Here is a 13943-nt window from a genome sequence, read left to right on the forward strand (position 1 = left end):
GGTCTCAGTTTCTGATACCAGTCAGGGCGGTTCCCAACACCTGGACAAGGGATGAAGGTGGGGTTCAGCTTGGGTAGAAGCTGCCCAATAGACCAATGAATGGTGTCCAAGGGGGTGGGCTGGGGACTCATCCATTCACTTATTCATTCACTAAATGATTCTTGCCTATCTACTCTGTGTTTGGAAGCCCAGTTCAGACCTAGAATTTCATGTAGTGACTATCTAAGCCTGGAAACAAGTACTGACCAGCGACATGGCCAACTTGAGTCCTCATGGGAATCAGGCGGTGTGCAGAAAGGCTAGTGTATGTACAGAATGGAGTTCTGAGGCCTGGGCTCATGCATGGAGTGAGGGGAGACCCCAAGGAGAGAGGAACACTCCCTGTCCCCAGACAGAATTTTAGGATATACGATGGATTTCATGGTGGTCTGGCATGTCCATGTCCATGGGAGGAGTGTGCTTACGTGCTCCCTTGAATGGGACTTTGGCATCTGTTTCAGTTCAGACGCATGAAGGGTGGAATACACTTCTTGGTTACTTGGCTTTGGGCTTGGCTATATGGCTTGCTTTGATCAGTGGAGTGTCAGCACAGTTCAGCCTCTGCCTGGAGCCCAGCTCGGGCAACTGCAGCCTAGAGCAACCAGAACTCAGATAATCAGCAGACCCATAGGTGAACTATAAATGGTCATTACAAGGATGGGCAAAGTAGGTTAACTACTGGCCATCATTAACTAAAAAATAAATCAAGTAAGGATACAAAATAATGGCAATAATAATAATAAAAAATAATATAAATTAATAATAATAAATAAATAAGTAATAATACAAGCATGTACTTTTGTTTCACATACTCATACTGTAAACCTACTTTTGTCCACCCCTGTATAGTCTGCTCTGAGAGTTTGGGGGTGTTTGTTACACAGCACTAGTTTGCTAATACAAGGGTCTGGCAAGTACAGGCTGCTTGAAAGGCTGTATAGAAAAGCTGCACAATGATTTTAAACCCATCCCTCTTTCATAGACACATAAGTCTCCTACTCCCCTTCTCCTAGCTCAGAGATGATGAGACATGTTTCAAGGACTATGCCCTCTTCTTCCTTACGCGTGTTACTGTCTTCGGAACATCTTCATTCCCTGGGACGTTTGCATCAAGCTTTGCTTATAATTTGTGTTATGAAAGGAATACGTGGGATTTTTAATTTCTAAGAGATCACATCATATTAGAAGATTGAGGATACTTCCAAAACTGGGCACGTCTCCTGACATAAATTCCTTGAAGGCAGGTGACTCCAGGGATGGGCTGGAGGGCAGCTCTACCCCAAGATGCCCATCCAGGCTCAGATATTTGTGCTTAGCCTGTGGCCTCTACCTCTTCCATTTGGAGTCTGCGCACTCAGGGTTAGTGTCTAAGCACAAGGTTTGACCTGATATTTGGAGTCAAATAGGGGCTCAGTATGCCAGGGAATAGGCTCACCCCCAAAGAACTCGAGGCCACACTTGATCATGCTACCTCCTATTTGGGCTTCCTCTGGCCGAAACCTCTCTACTTGCCCAGGACCCACCATGGTGGGCCTCTCTGTGCCTTTTACATAGACTGAGCTCTTTGTGGAAACCCCAGAAGCCTGAGCATGACCCCAGAGTTATAGGCAGAGCCCTTTCTCCTATAGTTCAGAAGGGCCCAGGCTCTTCTGGTCCCACAGGATCAAATATGCTCAAACTTCTGAGGTCAGCTTCCTCCAGGAAGCCTTCCCTGACCTCCCTGATGGGACATACCTCTCCATTCTGTATTTCTGCAGCAGCTCTCAATCTCAGCACTTGTTTGGAGAATTATTCAATATAAATATAACATATAATTATAGTATATAATAGAACTGAATTATGTAATCTGGCTCATTTCCCCTACCCTATTACTCCCTGAAGGTTGGGGCTGGATCTCTTTTTCCTTCCTATTTTATTCCCAGTACCTGGCATAAAGTTTGCATGCAAAAGATGATCAATATTTGATGAATAAATTAATCTTCAGTTTGGTGATATGTATCGTATCAATTTTATCCTCACCGACAAGTTCTCAGGATGAGCAGCAAGGGACAATGATGACAGCCACAGCCACAGCCACAACAAGTGCTGTTTACTGGGTCCTTACTGTGGCCTGGGCACTGAGCAAACCCCTTTTCATGCATTTGCTCATTGAATATTAGCAACAGCCCCAAGACTTAGGTTCTATCACGCCTGTATTAGAGATGAAGAAACTGAGGCTGAGAGAGTTCAGTCACTTACCCAAAGTCACATAGCCAGGGTGTGGGGAAGCCAGGCTGAGAACACCTGGACTTTGTATCAGTTTTCTATTGCTGCCGTAAAAATCACTTAGTGGCTTAAAACAACAGATTTCTTAGTTGTCAGCTCTGGAGGTCCGAGGTCCCGAATGGGTTTTGCTGGGCTAATATCAAAGTGTAACAGGGCTGCAGGAGGATCTGGGGGAGAATTTGTTTCCTTGCCTTTTCCAGCTTTCTGGGGCTGCCCACATGGCTTGGCTTGTGTCCCCACCTCTGTCTTTAAAGTCAACAGTGTTACATGTTCAAGTCTCTCTCTGACCCTTCTGCCTCCCTATTATAAGGACCTTGTGATTGCACTGGGCCCACCTGGATAATACAGGATAATCTCCCCCTTTCTACATCCTTAATTGTACCTGCGAAGGCCTCTTTCATGCAGAGTTTCTGGGATTAGAATGTAGACTTCTGGACATAGTGGGAGTCTGCTGACCCTAGGTTCTGCGGTGTGACTTTCCTTTTGAATTCTTCTTCGAGCGCCTCAGACACATCCCAAAGGGCCCTTCCTCTGTCTGCGTTCATAAGACTTAAATCTCAGAAGAGAAGTCTTTGTACCTGCAGCTAGGATGGGTCAGAGGTCGCAGGGCAGCCCTCACCTCTTTCTTGGGATGAGGGGGAGGGGTGAGAGGCAGAGAGCACTGAGGCCCCAACCCTGCGACTACGGGTTCATCTTTCGGCCAAGCAGATCTTCAGGGTAACCTTCGAGAGTTGCTGGCTGTCCCCACTGAGCTGTCAGTCCTCAAGTGTAATTTAGGACAGTTAAAATGACAGTGTGTTTCCCGCGATGAGGAGTCTCCAGCATTGTGGGTAGCTGAGCGGCTGGGTCCCTTGATCCATCATCAGAGGTGGCCGGTGCCTGCCTCTAAGCTCATGGCTGATCGCCCGCCCGCGCGGAAGGAATTAACACGGCAGATATAATTTACCCGGGTCAGTGTGCTTCCCCCTGCAGATCTGTCTCCGTTCGAGCTCGGGGGAGGCTGGCTGCAGCCACCTGCTTGCCTGGCCTAGGAGACCTTGTCCGGGCCTGTGTGATCCACACCGCCACCCCCCAGCCCCCAGCTTCTGCTTCTGGCTGAGAGCCCCTCTCTCCGGTCTAATCACCAGGGGGAGGGGAACACAATCAGCTTGGGTATAAAACTCTGAAGTCCTTTGGAAAATGCGGTCGGAACATAATCCTGCCTCTGAACATTTCCTAGTTAATTATCATCAACTGTATTTTTGGCATCGGGGCTGAGCTGGTGGGAGGGGTGGGGGGGTGGCATCTTCATCACAATACCAGTTTTAGGAGTCGTTTATCTTGTCTTTTAGACTAATTATCCCAAACTCACCACTAGGCTGTCACACTTACATGCTCCAGTAAATGTAGTTTTAAATCAGCCGCAGACTTTGCGGCAGGGGTAGCAGCGTCCCTGGCTCGTGTCTAACTAGGGCCATCCATCTGTAATCAGGGCGCTGAGGGGAGGTGGCACCACTCGGGCCTCTGTGAATGATCACGCTTATTTATATGCAAATACATTTGACGAATCAATAATGTATGATTTAACTGTATGCGGGCTGGAGATCCCAGGTGGGGGTTCCACCCAGGGTCTGTTTTGGCCCCAGCCCCATCCTCTTCCCCACTGCCACCAACTTCCGAGGTTTCCAAGTTCCAGGTTCCTTTGTTCAGATCAAGGACCTTGCCTTTGTGAGGGTCTTCCACCCTCTCTCAGGCTCTGCCCTAATCAAGACTTTGTTTCTTTCATAAACTTGGCACATTATTAATTCATCAATATTTATTGAGCATCTACTATCACATCTAAACCTCTCTCTATCTACACCTATCTACATCTCCACAGAAAAGACGTCTGTGTAGCATTTCCTGTGTTCCAGCACTTTTCTGGCATGCTTTGCATATACTGTCATTTAATGCTCCCGATGAGATAGATGCTATTATTGGCCCCATATCACAGAAGGAAAACCCAAGGCACTGGTCTGGAGTGTACCAGTTCTGGAAGTCAAACCCAGGCAATCTGGCCCAGCTCCGCATTTTATCTGTGAGGCTTTGTTGTCAAGCATGCTGCTGGCACGGGGGCCACAGCGGGAAACAAGGCAGACTGTCCCCGACCTCGTCATGGAGCTTTCGTTCTGGTGGGTACAGTAAGAGCAAAATCAAAATATCAGATAAGGCAAAACAACAACAGAGCCCACACAAATGCATGGCTAGCTAGAAGTTCGTAAGTTGTGATGATTACTGTAAAGGAAAATGACAGAATGAGGAGAGTAATGGAGTCAGTAGCTCCCCTAGCCGAGCACCATGCTGTCGGAGTGTCAGTCCAAATGGAGGGTGTTGGTCTGGCTTTGCCCACTCCTGGGGACTTCTAATTTGGTGGGGGAGCCTGGTAGTAAGACTCTTAGGAACAGAGTATTAGGTAGTGTTGAAAAGTTGGGGAGGACATTGCAGAATGGCTAGAGGTGGGGGTGACTAGGTCCCAGAGAGAAGGCCTTTGGCACAGGTGGAGGCCTCATTCAGTTCCCAAGAATTTACTGAGTAGATATTATGTGCCAGATACCTTATCTCAATCAACATCCACAACGACCTTATGAAGCACATGTTATAATTATCCCTACTTTACAGAGGAGAAAACTGAGGCCTGCTGAGGATAAGTGACTTGCTCAGGATCACATATCCAGCAAGTGAGTCAGGGGGTGGGGCTGGCATTTGAGACAGAACCTCTGTGCAGTTCTCCAATTGTAACCCTAACTCTAAATGAACTCTAACCCTAAACTGAATCCTCTGGTATGTGCTATATCCCAGGGCTGACTCAGGGTCTCCCCATGTCTCCAGAGAACCTTTCCAAACCCACCCAGACTCACCCACCATTGCTTGAATGCAGCAGAGTTGGAACCCACCATACTCATAGGGAAGTCTCAAACCCTTCAAAATCTCCCCAGGCCCTCAGGGTGATGCCGGCATTCAATACCCTCTCTGAGTTCCAGCCCAGCTGAACTGGGTATTTTAGTTCCCTGGGGTCCCCATGCCTCTGACTCTGGGCCATTGCACAGGCTGTTCCCTCTGCTGAATGTTCTTCCCTTTTTCTCTTTGAGGAGATATCCGTGTCTTTTAAGTCTGCACTCACATATCATTTCCCCTAGGAAGGCTTACCGGATCCCCTCTACCAGACTGGCTGTCCCTGTTTATGCTTCCGCCTGCCGCAAGGGGTAACCATCCTGCAAGGTGGCCTCCACAGACCCTTGCCTCTTGGTATCCACACCTTTGGGTAGTGCCCTCCCACATGGTGTCAGGGTTCATCTGTGTGACCAATAGAATGCAGTGGAATGACGGTTTGTCACTTTGAGGGTGGGCCACAAAAGACAATGTCATTCCTGTCTTGCTCTCTTGAGTCACTCCCCCTGGGGAAAGCCAGCTGCCCCGTGGTGTGGGCGCCCAAGCAGCCTGAGGGCGAGGTCAGTGTGCTGAGGAACCAAGGCCTCCTGCCAACAGCCAGCACCACCTTCCACACACCTGAGGGACTTGCCTTGAATCAAACCCTGGAGCCCCAGCTGAATCTTCAGAGGTCTGCGGCTCCGGCCCACACCTGATCTGCAAGTGTATGAGAAATTGTGAACAAAAAACACTCGGCTAAACCACTTCCAAATTCCTGACCCCCAGAAACTGCCATTGATACGAAGTGACTATGGTTTCAGGGCTAATTTGTTAAGCAGTCACAGACAGCTAATGTATCGGATCAATATGATTTCCCATTTGTTTTCCACCTTTTGCGCTTGACCGTGACGCGCTCCAGGAAGACAGAGACTGTGTCCTCAGCACGAGGCACGGAGCCTGGAGCGTGGTGAATCATCAGAGAATTGGTCAATGAGTGGCTCCGGGGTGGGAGTTCCCAGGAGCATTTCAGAGAGCGAAGGGCCTGGCTGGGACTCCTGATAAATCTCCCAGCGTATTTTCAGGAAGGGCGAAGGCCTCCCTGGGTGGACCAGGCCATTTCCCACCCTCTGAGCACTTCTGTTCCATGCACATGTCTTGGGAAGTCTGTGTGATGGCTTGAACAAACTCCCTTCCCTGTGGAAGTTTCCGGGAACCAGAAGGTAGGGGCAGGAAGCAGATATTTTGCTGACTTGAAAAAGCAGCGGCGGGCTGTGCCCAGATGATAGGGGACTCATCAATTCCAGTTAGCGGCTCCCCTCCTGGCTTGGGAGATTGCTCTTTGCCTCGTCTCCCAGACTATTAATGCCAGTTCTTCCGAGCACGAGCACACGTAGCCAGGCCTAGCTCTGGGCTGGGGACGTTTGCTTCCTGCGGGGCTCACGGCCATGAAATATTCAGTGCCAGTGACTTCCCCTCTCATATTTCTTCATATTCAGAGTGGCCACTCAATTGATATGTAAATAAAGCACACCAGCACTGAGTCTGTCCCCAACTGCATTATTTAAGCCGCAAACCGATGCATCATCTGTCATGGGGCCCATTGGCGGGACCCTGCTGGGCGCCGGGCAATAAAGCCCGCAAGAGCCTCATCAGAAGCAGCGGGTGGCCCTAGTGGAAGTTCATTTATGCATGAAATATTCAGCCAGCAACAGTGCCAGCCTTAAACATCAGTAATTGGGGGGTTTCTATTGCTCCTAACTAGTGCCTCTAAATTATTGCAAAAGACTGGCCAATTTTCAAATTACATATATTTGTCATGCTCTCGTACCTTTCCTGAACTAACTGGAACGGCCCCTGTGCTGTGGCTGCTTGCACACTCACTGTATGAGGAACCGTGCCCGGAGGAGCTGGACTCCTCCGCAGAGTAGAGCCAAGTGGAGGCTGCACCGGCCCAGCAGGCCCTATGCCGCCCGTCTGCCTCACTCTCCTGACTGTGGGCAGTGCCCCTCACTCTGCTCCCCTTGTGAGGCCTCCTTCACGCCTAGGCCAGGCGCCTGAGGCCCTGGGGTGTCAACTAGCCCCCAAGGTGCATCTGAGAAGAGTTGGGTCCCATGTCTGTCCTTGTGGGGACTTGCCTAGTTCTGTGAGGTCCATCTGTCGTTCAGCAGTTATTGAGCATCTTCTCTGTCCCAGGCTCTGTCTGCGATGTTGGGGATACAAGAATGAGCTAACTCAAGGCTTCCCAACGTCAGGCCTGTTAGCAACTGGGCTGCACAGCAGGAGGTGAGTGGTGGGCGAGAGAAGATTTGCTCACATTACCGCCTGAGCTTTGCCTCCTGTCCCTTGCCCCCCATCCATGGAAAAATTGTCTTCCACGAAACCGGTCCCTTGTGCCAAAAATGTCGGGAACCACTGAGCTAAAGTACAGGTTGTCCCAGCTTTTAAGGAGCTCACAGTTTAGTAGCTCACAACGCCATTTAGATTATTGAAGATCATTGAGCACTGCCTTATGTTATCTGCCCCCACCACCCAAAGGTGGACCCTGAGGTGAGACTGTGAATGCAGATCACTTATCTGGGCGGTGATCCTAGCAAATAGTGGTGGGAGAGGGGAGGTGTTACAGGAAGAGAAGGTAGTTGATATGGAAAGTGTTCATGAGCGGGGCAGCTGGGGTTGAGTCCCACTGGGGACCTCTGAGAGCCAGTGTAGAGTACACCTCACAGTGATTCCACCTACCCAAGGGGTAGGGGGCTCCTGGCCGTGCTCCTGCCCCTGGTGTGGGAAGTTCGAAGTTAAAGCCATGCCCTTGGCATTCTCCCCTGGGTCACCACTGGGAACTGGCGGCATCTTGCAGCCATCTATAAGGGAGTTTCTCATCTTTCTTTCTGAATTCTGGCACAGCTCCTGTGTGTGCAGGAACAGAAGGTGAGGGGGCTCCTGGGGAGGGCCCAGCCCACCCTGCCCAGAGGCTGCTGACCTACTGACAAGGTGGTCTTGCCCCTCGGTTGCAGAGCCACCCACATTTAGCAAAAGGTAGAAGGAAGGGGCGCTAATCATCTTATGATTATTTCTGAATCATTTAAAATGATCTCAAGCACGCCTTTTCACCCAGCTGGCACCTCTGAGCCTGCAGGCCCCAGTAAAGTGTCACCTCCTCAGAGAAGCCTTCCCTGACTGCATATCCAGGTAGAGCGCCACCCATGGTCTTTGTCACAGCCTGCCGTTGTTTCACCCACAGCACTTACCACAGCCGATAAGCATCTCCCTACTGACCTGCTTGCTTGTTTGCTGTCAGTCTCCCACCACCGGTGAGTAAGTTCCAGGAGAGAGTCTTCTCTCTCCTGAATGCTGCATCTTCTCGATTCCTTCGCTCCTCTACTCCCGAAAATAAGTCCAGCATCTGGCTCACAGAGGGTCCTCAGTACATGCTGTTGAGCTAGTGAACAAGTTGATGAAGGCTGTGGGATAAGGGTTATAATTCCTCCTGACACAGGTGGGGACCATGAGGCCAAGAGACATCTGAAGGAATTGTCCGAGTCAGGGCTGGAACCTAGGTCTTGCCCCCCAAAGCCCTCCGGCAAGAGCTCCCCTTTGGCCCCCTTTCTAAACTTGGCACTCCCGAATTTTCAGCAAGAGCATCCCCTTGAACCATACTTGGGGGGCATGGGGCAGGCAGCAAAGGGTGGCTGAAATTCCCTCTTCTGGTGACCAGGCCTGGCAGACCACAGCTCTGTTTCCTGCCCCTGCAGGGCCATGGGTCAGGCACTGGTGCTCAAGGCTTAGCTGCCAAAGGAATTTAAGATCCTGAGGAGAAGGAAATATCCAAATATCCAAGAAACCCCTCAGGACCAGACCCTTTTCTGATCAGCTCCTCAGAGCATTTCTGTGCTAATAGTAACGATTTCTTTGTAATGGACTGGACTTTTTTTGTTTTTATTTTATTTATTTAAATCCTCCCGAGGACATTTTTCATTGCTCTTTTTAGAGAGAGAGGAGTGGATGGAGGTTTGGGGGAGAGCGAGGAGGGGGAGAGAGAGAGACATTGACATGAGAGAGAAACACGGATCCATTGTCTTCTCATACACGCCCAGTGGGGGATCGAAACCGAAACCTGGGGGTGATTCCTGACCAGAGATCGAACCTGCGACCTTTCCGTCTGCGAGATGAGTGGCCAGGGCTGGACTTTTTAATTTGCATCCTTCTTTTAAAAACCAAGGCATCGCTTCTCAGCCTTTCGGCTAAGATCAAGTGTAGTATCTGTTTTTATCAGTTTAAAAGCCAAGGCAGATAAACCTCCATGGAATTAGGTGATATTTGACAACGGAAAAAATTTGGAAATGAATTCAGGTTTACAGGAAAGTTACAAAAAATATTCAAACAATTGCTGTATACCCTTTACCCAGATTCCCTCGAAGTTGCTCTTTCACTACATTCACTTTATCGTGTGTGTGTGAAGACAGCTTCTTCCTTCCGAGCCATCCGCCTGTCAGTTTTGGACATGAATGTCCCTTTGCTTTTACTACATCAGTGTGTAGTTTCTTTAAACCAGGGAATTCTCGTATAACTGTAATTGTAGTAGAATTTTCGAAATCAGATAACTAGCATTCATACAGTAGTATCATCTAATCTATAAACCTTACTCTCCCCATCCCTTGTTTCCGGGGTCGCCTCCCAAGGAATCTGCTTGCCTCTAAGGTCTTGTCTTAAATTCTACTTTTGGGGGAACTCAAACAAAGGCAACAGCTCACCGGAGCTTTGCACGTGTCTGGTAAGTCCCTCATTCCTTCGACCCAGCTTCCAGCCCCAGGCTCGCCGACTCTGCCCCTCAGACCGCTTTCCCTTCGAATTTTCATCCTCTGGATGTGGTCCGATGGGGGTGCCACACCTCAGGTAGGGCCTGACCCTTGAATCTGCCTGGTGGGCCCTGGACTTCGCCTCTCCACTCGAACCTTGAAGCCACTACCCGAGCTCAGGCTATCATCCTCTCCCAAAATGACTATTAAAAGTGTCCTAAACTGCCTCCTGTCCTGAATCTCTTTCCTTCAATCTGTTTTACACAAAGGCTTCTCAACATGCAATTCTATTTTTATGTTTCTAATTTGCTGAAAGCACCTTTCCACCTGCAGGGTGAAGCCTCGTTCCACAGCCTGGCACACGAGTCTCTGGCAAACCTCTGCAGCCTCCCCTTGTCGGTTTTGTGTCTTCCAGGGCTCCCAAGTGCCTGCAGCTCCCAAACACACCAGCCTGTCTCCTGTCCCAGACCTTTCCCTCTGCCAGCCTCTCTGCCAGGAAAGTGTATCTACCCCAGTGGGCGCCAAAAAAAATTGCTATGTACCTTCAACTTTCATCTCAAGGATCACTGCTCTGGGGAGCCCCTGGTCATGTCTTCCCTTGCTTATTTCTTGCATAACATTGACTGCTCTGAACTGAAACTGCTTCTGCATTTATCTAGACTGGAGCTCTTTAAGGGTAGTGGGCCTGGTCTTGTTTACACAGCATCCCTCAAGCTTAGCACCGAGATTGGCTCAGATGAGCCCCTGGGGCCTGTTTGCAGGGTGAATTAGAATGGCAGTCTTTCTGACCCAGCACAAAAGATCTGGACTTCTTTCATTCAAACCCACATACCTAAGTTTTACGCTCATTGGTTTACTAAGAAGAGGTCTGGGGGCCGGAGGAGCCACATAGAGAGAAGGGAAGATTCAGCCACATTGGTCAAATTTGGGCAGAATGTTTTGTTGTCATTTTCTTGCCCCCATATTTCTCCAATCTTCACATTTGCTTCCTTTCTGACTGTTCTGGCCCCAACCGTGATGCCTGCTTCTCCTGGATTCCGGAGCTTCCCAAACAAACTCCCCATTAATGCTTGTCTAATGCAAATGTTGAATGGCCTGCGTGGATGCTATTAAAATAATGAATGCAGAAGGGGATAGATGAACAAGGCTGGGGATCGATCTTGGACCCCTGATGAGATCATTAAGAACTGGGGGAAGGGGTGGAAGCATCACTCGCACAGGTTGAGATCCCACCAGTGCCTCTTCCCCCTCCATCAACTCCTTTCCCCCTTCCCTTCTCCCCTTTGATTTATGAGCGGGCCACCTCTCCCTCCCCCATCCATTACCCTCCATGCAGCACTAACTCACCATGGAAAATCTATTTGAGTCAAATGGAATTTTTATCTTTGCCTGGGAATTAATGCATTTTGTACAAGATATTTTAATCATGCTTTCCTTGTGGCAAGAATTATTGCATAAAAACTACCTTCTCCAAAGATTCAGTCAGATGCCACCTAGATGATGGACCTTGGCTCCTGGATGGGGGACACGTGGCAGGGAGTCTGGACTGGTCGCACCTGAGGATTAGATATTGAGGAGGGAAGAGGAGGCTGCGTGGAGTGGGTTTGGGCTGGGGGATGGAGAGCTCCTTACACTCTTCGAAGCCATCACCTCTTTGATTATTGTCAATACGTTCTTCTTGGAATCGAGTTCTCACATTCTTATAAAAATAAAGGTGTAAATTCTGACTATTTGAATCAGTTAAAAAGAGACTGAGGAGGCAGCATGATATGGGGAGAAGGACCACAACTGTGTCGGCCTGAATTTTATCTGTACCACTTCCTAGCAGTATGTGTGGGCTACCCCCTGAGCTGCAGGAGAGTGGCAATGACCGTGGTTACTACCTCCTTGCCGTGTTATGAGGATTAAGTGAAAAAATATGCATAAAACTGCCTGTCTGGCACACAGTAAGTCCTCCATAAAGTCTAGTCTTCCTTTACTTTAGTCTTTCCTTCCTCATTTGCTGCTGAAGATAGGTCCCCTTTTTTTTTTACTTTAAATAACTTTTTATTTTTCAATTACAGTTGACATACACTATCATATTAGTTTCAGGTGCACAACCCAGTGATTAGACATTATATAAGTTACTAAGCGTAGGTCAGTTTTTAATGTTGTCACTTTATAGCAGCCAGGCACATGGTAGGTATTGTGTAAATACATGCTGAGTGAAAGAATCATTTACTTCTTGGGTCGTTGGCAAACTCAGCTACTTCTCTGGCTTCTGGAGATAAAAACTCTGCCAACCAGACTTTCCAAGTGGGCCATGGATTTGTTGTTCTCTCTGCAGCCGGCCGCAGCCATTCTCCATTATGTCACCTTACTTGCATTTAATTCTTTTATTATCTGACATTTTCTTTTACAATCACTTGTTCCCTCGTTGCCTGCCTCTTCCACTGAATTAGAAGTTTCAGGATGGCCTGTGTCTTTCTCATACGCCATTGTATCGCTAGGGCTTGGCACATAGTGGGTACTTAATAAAATATTTATTGAATATATTCATAAATAAGTGAATGAATAGAATAAATACGATGGTTGTTTTCTATGTTGATCGCTGCTTGATCGTACAGGTGGCAGGAAAGCAATATTGTGTCAGTCTCTTTGCAGAATAACGTGTACAAAGGACTTAAAACTATGGCCAAAGAGTGTGGGGAGGGGGGCAGCTGCAGGGGACACTAGTGGAAAGAGGTGCCCTGTGCTCCCAAGTAAGATCTCCAAACATTGCAAAAACCTGCTCTTCTCGTCTCTACCTTGATCTGGGAGGAAAAGAGGGTGGTTTGGTTTGTGAAGACCAGCTTCTTAGCGGGAGTGGGAGGAAGGGAGGGGCTGACCTCTGGGAGCAAGGGAGGAGTGGGTGCCGCAGAGGCCTTCCCGAGAGGGGTGCCCTCCCCACCAGCTCTGGGAGGATGCGAAGGAGGGAGCGCTCTTCTCCCAGCTGCCCCTGGTTGACGGCCGAAGGGGAGGAAGCCTGTGCTGGAGTGAGGGGAGTGAGCGCCCCTCCCTGCACTGGCGGGAGCTGGTAGAAGGGGTGGCTGCCCAGGCTAGGGCGAGAGGTGGCAGGGAGCCCTCTCACAGATGGGTGCAACTTCCAGACTCACAAAAGCTCCGGCCAGAGACTCTCCTTGGCTCACAGGGGCTCAGGTCCTCAGGGCTGATGGGCTCAAGGGTGAAGTATCGGCTGTTCTGACTCGATCCCCGATCCCCGTGCTGTGAATTGCTGTGGAGGACAGCCCTGGCTCGCCTGTTAGGGGGGTGGGAGGAGAGGGCTGCAGGAGGTGCGATGGGCTGCATGCGTTTATTCATCCGTTCTGCCACTCGCTCAATTCATTCCCCCGATGAACTTTGTCTGAGCCCCTCCACAGTGCCAGGCACCGTGTCCGGCCCAGGAATTCAGTACTGTAAAAGGCAGACATGGTGCTTTTACATTATGAAGCTTATAATCTAAGGAAGAAAAACACTTATAAGGTAAACACACAGATAAGTAAATAATCACAACTGCGACCTGGAAGGTAGGAAGGGTAATTTTGGGCATGTATCATTTCTGTATCGTCTCAAAATTCTGTGTAACAAACCATCTCAAAATGTGGTATCCTAAAACAATGAGTATTTATTTAGTGCCCGAGTCTTCAGAAACAGCCTTCTAAGGCTGGTCCTGGCTCAGTCACTCATATGCCTGGTGGTTGGCTGTGGGTTGGCTGACCTGGGCGCCTTCTGTTGAGACAACTGGGGTGGCTCTCTGCTGCTTACGTATCTCCTCTCCAGCTGGGCACATTCTCATGATGCAGGTAGATGAGCAAGAGGATAAATGAACATACACAATGCCTCTTCAGGCCTAGACTTGGTACCAGAATCCCATCACTTTGGCTTCATTCTCTTGGCCAAAGCAAGTCTCAAGCCCAGACTACATTTCAGTGGTGGGGAAAC

General features: G+C 49.2%; 1 pseudogene; it reads left to right on the forward strand.

Annotated features, from left to right (window-relative positions):
• The first annotated feature begins 9408 nt into the window (after positions 1–9408).
• LOC123815432 lies at positions 9409–9587 on the forward strand (annotated as a pseudogene).
• Positions 9588–13943: the final 4356 nt, after the last annotated feature.

Source organism: Phyllostomus hastatus, unplaced genomic scaffold (genome assembly GCF_019186645.2).
Source record: "Phyllostomus hastatus isolate PE091 unplaced genomic scaffold, TTU_PhHast_1.1 phas_contig_17, whole genome shotgun sequence".
Lineage (NCBI taxonomy): Eukaryota > Metazoa > Chordata > Mammalia > Chiroptera > Phyllostomidae > Phyllostomus > Phyllostomus hastatus.